The sequence below is a fragment of the Otolemur garnettii genome, unplaced genomic scaffold, assembly GCF_000181295.1.
Source record: "Otolemur garnettii isolate 467f Iridium unplaced genomic scaffold, OtoGar3 scaffold00004, whole genome shotgun sequence".
NCBI classification, from domain to species: Eukaryota; Metazoa; Chordata; class Mammalia; order Primates; family Galagidae; genus Otolemur; species Otolemur garnettii.
In genome coordinates this window covers 31,786,307-31,792,443 of record NW_003852399.1, presented here as the reverse complement: position 1 = coordinate 31,792,443, position 6,137 = coordinate 31,786,307, and the positions used below count along the sequence as shown (strand labels likewise).

The window sequence follows — 6,137 nt, the reverse complement described above, 5'->3', positions numbered from 1 at the left end:
CTCGCTTGAGCCCAGGAGTTGGAGGTTGCTGTGAGCTGTAATGCCACGACACTCTACCCAGGGGGACAGCTTGAGGCTCTGTCTCAAAAAATAAATAAATATATAAATAAAAATAAATAAATAAAAATAGCTGGGCGTTGTGGGAGGTGCCTGTAGTCCCAGCTACTTGGGAGACTGAGGCAAGAGAATTGCCTGAGCCCAAGAATTAGAGGTTGCTGTGAGCTATGAAGCCATGGCACTCTACTGAGGGTGACAAAGTGAGTCTTTATTTCACACACACAAAAAAATGATACTATGATTAATCTATAATATCAAAATTGACAAAACATATACCCAAGTTTATATCTATCTATCTATCTATCTATTTTTGAGACAGAGTCTCATTCTCTTGCTCCAGGATACAGTGCTGTGACCTATTAGCTCACAGCAACCTCAAACTCCTGGTCTCAAGCAATCCTCTTGGATCCTCTTCACTCAGCCTCTTGAGTAGCTGGGACTACAAGCATGTGCCACCATACCCAACTAATTAATCTGGGTTTTTTGGGGTTTTTTTTTTTTTGAGACAGAGCCTCAAGCTGTCCCCCTGGGTAGAGTGCTGTGGCATCACATCTAATTTGTTGACTCACTTCAAAGTACAGGATCAACATACAGGATCATGACTATTGGTTTGTTTAGGCTTTGAAATGGAGGTGATATGTGCAACCATCAAACCTCTAGGATGGGACAATGCAAGTAAAACTCTACCAAGAACCCCCTGCTGTTTCTGCTTTTTTGACTTCTAACGATATTAGGTATAATTACTTCACTCCGTGCCTTTACTTGCTCCTTTGATTTTTGTGACCCTGCTACACAGACAGTTCCTGACTTAAGATGTCTTGACTTACCATTTTTCATCTTAACCATGGTTCACAAAACCATATGCATTCAGCAGAAACTGCACTTCAACTACCCATACAGCCATTCTGTTTTTCATTTTCACTACAATACTCACTAAATCACATTGAGATACCCAACACGTTTTTATAAAATAGGCTTTCCATTAATTATTTTGTCCACCTGCAGGCCAATGTGTTATAAGCATATTTAAGGTATGCTCAAATTAAACAATGATGTTAGATAGGTGTTCTAAGTGCATTTTTGACCAGGAATTTTCAACTTAGGACGGGTTTATGGGGCGGTAACTTCCCTCATAAATCAAGGAGCATTTGACCAGCTTACAAAATCTTCCGTAAGTTATTAATTAAAAGGTTAAGGAGAGGCAGGAGGGAATCCTGACCCGTAAAAAGGTAAAACTCCCTAAGGATGGCGCTAGTTCTTACACATCTTTTGCACTGACACCGGCAGGACGCTGGTGACGCCTTCCTCTCCTGGCCTTCACAGTGCAGCAGAGCGAAAAGACACCCAAACGCCACAGGAGTCCGCACGCACCGACCAAAGAAAGGGCGCCCAGGCGCCACTACCCGGAGCCACCTCTCTGGGGCCTTCCCACGCAAACACACCCCACCACCCGCACCACCAGCCCTCCGCTCCAGATAACCCAGCGGCTCCCGGCCAGGGCGTCCTTCGCGCTTCAGATCCTAGCTCCAGACTCGCAGGAGGCGGCCGTGGTCGCTCCTACCACCTCCCCCCTCCCTTGGAGATCTGTTCCAGCGCCACTCCCCACTCTGACAAGCCTACAAGCCGTCCTCCCGAGCGTTCCCCTCCATGGACACACCCGCGAAAATGTGACACAAATCGCTGGTCCAGAGAAGAACTACGAGCGGACAGAGAATCCCTCACCGGTTCGGAAGCTCAAGACTCCCGCCTCCACGCAGCCAATGGCGGACGGATGTGCCGCGCGTGCGCTCTATCACTCCGCTGCGGCGCCTCTTCCAGCCCGACTCTGATTGGACGCCCTTACAGCATTACTGCGCATGTGCCATAGTGTTTCCCGGGAGAGGCTTCCAAACTGACACTGGATTACGGTAAGGATTGCTTGGTGGTGTTGAGCGCCTGTGATTTTCCAGCTACCTAGATGGCTGAGGTGGCAGGGTCACTTGAGCCCAGGAGTTCAAGGCCAACTTGGCAATATAACAAGACTCTGCGTCAAAAGAAAACATTTTTTAAATTATTTTGGTACCTACTGTCAGACGCTGATGTAAATGCTGAGACTACAGACCTCACCATTTACGTGGACAACTGATACATGGGTTATTACTAGGTGTGTGCACATAATTAAAATATGTGAATTACAGAGGTGCACGTTATTCTTTTATTCATTATTTTTTAAAAATTGATTGAATGTGGGCGGCGCCTATGGCTCAAAGGAGTAGGACCGGCGCCCTATATACCAGAGGTGGCGGGTTCAAACCCAGTCCCTGCCAAAAAAAAAAAAAAAAAAAACTGCAAAGTAAATAAATAATTTTTAATTGATTTAATGTTGTCTGTAAGATACAGTAGAAACTCCATAGTTGACCACCTCCCTACATTGACCACCTGCTTAAGTTGACTAATTTTCATAGACTGGCGTGCATCACATGCACATGTCAATACAGTAGGCCTAGTTTCTTATGGTGACCACCTCTATATTTTGACCAGTTTGTTACAATCTTTTGGGTGGTCAACTTACAGAGGTTCTACCATACTTTCAAACCCTGTGTTAGATTCTGGGAATATGAAAATATATGATTATTGGACTCTCCAAAAGGGGGCGGCCTGCTCTGGAATTGGAAAAGCATTTAAGGATTTTAAGCAGTGAAGTGACATTCAATGGATTTTTACTGACCATCTTCAAAGTGGTAGGCCGTGACAGTCTGCAAGGGGAACTCTTCCACTGCTGATAGGAATGTACATATGTACAGTCATCTAAAAGAGTAATTTGGCAGTATTTAGTAAAAAGGAAAAAGGTGCTTAAGGAGTTTTTACCCTGGCGACTTTTTCTGGTCATAAATAGGCAATTCATAGATTGGGTTGAGCTTCTGGAAGCTACCAAGGGCCAGAGTTACAAGACATGGAAGCCTGCCAAACTTGTGCACCCTAGTAAATCACACCACCCCTTTCTTCAGGCAAGGACACAGAGTAAGAGTGACCAAGAAACAAAACAGCTCTCAGGATGTCTGCAACCTACCTTAAATGTCATGTGGGAAGTTCGAAAAACCTTAAACAGATTTGGCAAAAGTGGCCTAAGACAGTCCTCTTCCACATTTGCACCTGATTTCCTCTCTCACTTCATCCAAATCATTACTTATGTGTCACCTTATCAAGGAGGTCTTATCTAACTGCTTTTTATTCTATTGTCTCATACTCTGTCTTCCTTAACTCAGCTTCACAGTGTTTCATAACACTTGCCACACCCTAACAGACATTTATTTTCTTTCTATTCCTCTTAGAATGCAACTACATCAGAACAGGATCTTTGCTTTATCCTCTTCTGTACCCAAGTATCTAGTATATTATCAGTCTCATAGAGTGCCCTCAGTAAGTACTTGTTGAATAAAGAGTTAGGTGAGAAGGCTTACAACAGTGGCTCATGCCTGTAATCATAGCACTCTGGGAGGCTAATACAAGCGGATTGCTTGAGCTCAGGAGTTGGAGACCAGCCTGAGCAAGAGTAAGACTCCATCTGTACTAAAAATAGAAAAACTGGATTGGCATTGTGGCAGGTGCCTGAGTTGTGTGAAAATCGATAAGGCTTAATAACTGCTCCCTACTAGTAAGAGGACTGGAATTCAAGTTCACACACCAGGACCAGCATGGAATCTTCTGTTCAGACGGATGACTAGACTCCACTTAACAGAGTTTTGGATACTGTAGTGCTAGAAGAACTCATAGAACTCAGAAAAGCTGTTATATACACAAATAAAATTTACTAAGGTAAAATAATACATATTAAAATTGGCAAAGGTCAAAGGCACATAGAGCAGAGAGTAGGAGAGATGAGGTATGAGCTTCCAGTTGTCCACTCTTAGCAGAGGTGTACAAACAAGCACTCAGTTCTTCCAATCACAGTACAAAACAACACAAAGTATTGCCAACCAGGGAAACACAACTGAACCTTGGTGCAAAGGATTTTTATTGGAGGTTAGTCCATAATACAACCACATGGCTGATCTTAGTTACTCAGTCTTCTTCAGAGGTCAAAGAGATACAGTGCGACTCTAGGCCTGCACCATAAATCATGTTCATACTACTCTACCCTGCCTTACTCACCGGCATATAGGATGCAACTGAGTGCATGTAATGCAAGTGTCCTGATTCAGACAGAAGCTGAGTGTAACTTAGGCACTAAGGACAAGTGTAACATGTTTTTTTCAGCTCATGGCGCTGGAGAGCTACATATGAGGTCCATACAAGTGGAAGGTCCTGTACCCCTTTATATCCAGGGGAAATAATGGAAGCAAGGTGCCAAGCAGCAGTTACGTAATCATGACATCACTGTGTATAGTTATGACTATCTAGGAAAAATGGCAGCATGCTGGGTGAGAAAGCCCAAACAATTTTGTCTGGCCTACAGTGCACCAGCCATAGATTCCAGCAGAGCAAAATGAAGAGAGCACTGTACTCAGTCAGGAAATGGCTCATATGACACTGAACTCCCTGACTTTTTGCTAAGGTAACTTCCAGGAGTCTCAGTTTTCTTACCAATCAGGTCTGGCTGTGTTTATGTCATAGTTATTCAGATTTAATGAGGAAAAAGTTATAAAAAGGAAATCCAAGCTGATGATGACATTTCACCAAAGTGATTCCAGAACTGGCTTTTGTATGAAACAGGCTAGGACTCCATGTAATCCCTCAGCCTTTCCCCTAAAAGTGCCTCACCCTTCAAAGATGGGGTTAAAGTGCCTTCTTATCTTGCAAACCTATATGCTTACTTCTTTTTCAGGCATACTTAAGTACAGATGTCACAGAGTGACACTATAAAGTGACTAGCACAGTCGCAGCATGAGCAGGCTCTCAACAAATGTTACTTCTTTTTCTCTACCATCAGTTTATCCTCTTTTCTGCTTTGCAAAAGGTATAAATCTCTGTATCTTTGTTTACACTTTAAAGGAGCTTTTAAAATAATAATGAATTTACTGGAGGTGAAAAATTATCAACAATGTTACTAAGAACTATTGAGAACTATGTCATTTTGTTAAGTACTTTAAGCTGTGTTTGTTTATAAGGCAAAACTTAGGAATTGTTATACAGATTTATTTTGATAAATGTGTTAATGGTGTCAAAAATCACAAAGGGATTTGCCTAGGTCTACTTAGTCATTGCAAAAAAATCCAACTTTTTTTTTTTTTTTTTTCTGAGACAGAGTCTCATTTTTGTCACCCTTGGTAGAGTGCTATGATGTCATAGCTCACAGCTAACTTCCAACTCTTTGGCTTAAGTGCTTCTCTTGCTTCAGCTTCCCAAGTAGCTGGGACTATAGGTGCCTGCCATGAAGCTCAACTATTTTTAGAGGCAGAGTCTCGCTCTTGCTCAGGCTAGTCTCAAACCTGTGAGCTCAGGCAATTCACCCGCCTCCAGCCTCCCAGAGTCCTAGGATTACAGGTGTGAGCCACCATGTCTGGCCAAAGATCCAACTATTGAGACAATGAGGATTGCCAAGAAAGAAAGGAAATTTCTTTAATACAACAGACATCTTGTTCGGAAAGGGAAAGAAGACATCCCAAATCCATTTGCCCAACTAGATTAATGGAGCTCATGGGCATTTTAAGGCAGTGACATGTCAAGAGACACAGTAAATCTTGACATTGGGAAGTCTTCCCTGGGCCTTCAGAATCTCAACTCCTTTGTCTGGCAGAAAATCCATCATCTCTAGGAAACAACTCAGAAAGTCAAGTGGTTAGTTAAGGAAAAGGATTATATAAAACGTGTGGGGAATCAGTATATCAATCTGGCTACTTCCTGCTGAATTGGGACATATTTGGAGCATGGGGAAGAATGAAAGTATTGGGCTTGTATCTGAAACATTTTAGAATATATTGTTGAGCTGCCACCCTGTCTCCTCCAAGGTAGCAAAGTGTATCAAAAGAAGTACCATCTCCCTCTGGGATCCCTCCTGGAAATAATGATCTAGTGTCCCCCAAACAGAATTACAACCCAAAATTCTCCTAGTCATTCATGAAGTTTTAGGAGCAAGTTTTTTTTTTTTTTTTTTTTTTTTA

The 6,137-nt window shown here is 42.6% G+C and overlaps 1 protein-coding gene across 1 annotated transcript in view; it reads right to left on the bottom strand.

Annotated features, from left to right (window-relative positions):
- The window catches only part of RAD54B (RAD54 homolog B (S. cerevisiae)), a 94,122-nt gene extending 92,363 nt beyond the window's left edge, over positions 1 to 1,759 (bottom strand). The window contains exon 1 of the mRNA XM_012809563.2: positions 1,715 to 1,759. The gene's annotated coding sequence lies outside the window, so the exon portion shown is untranslated. The remainder of the gene's footprint in view (positions 1 to 1,714) is intronic.
- Positions 1,760 to 6,137: the final 4,378 nt, after the last annotated feature.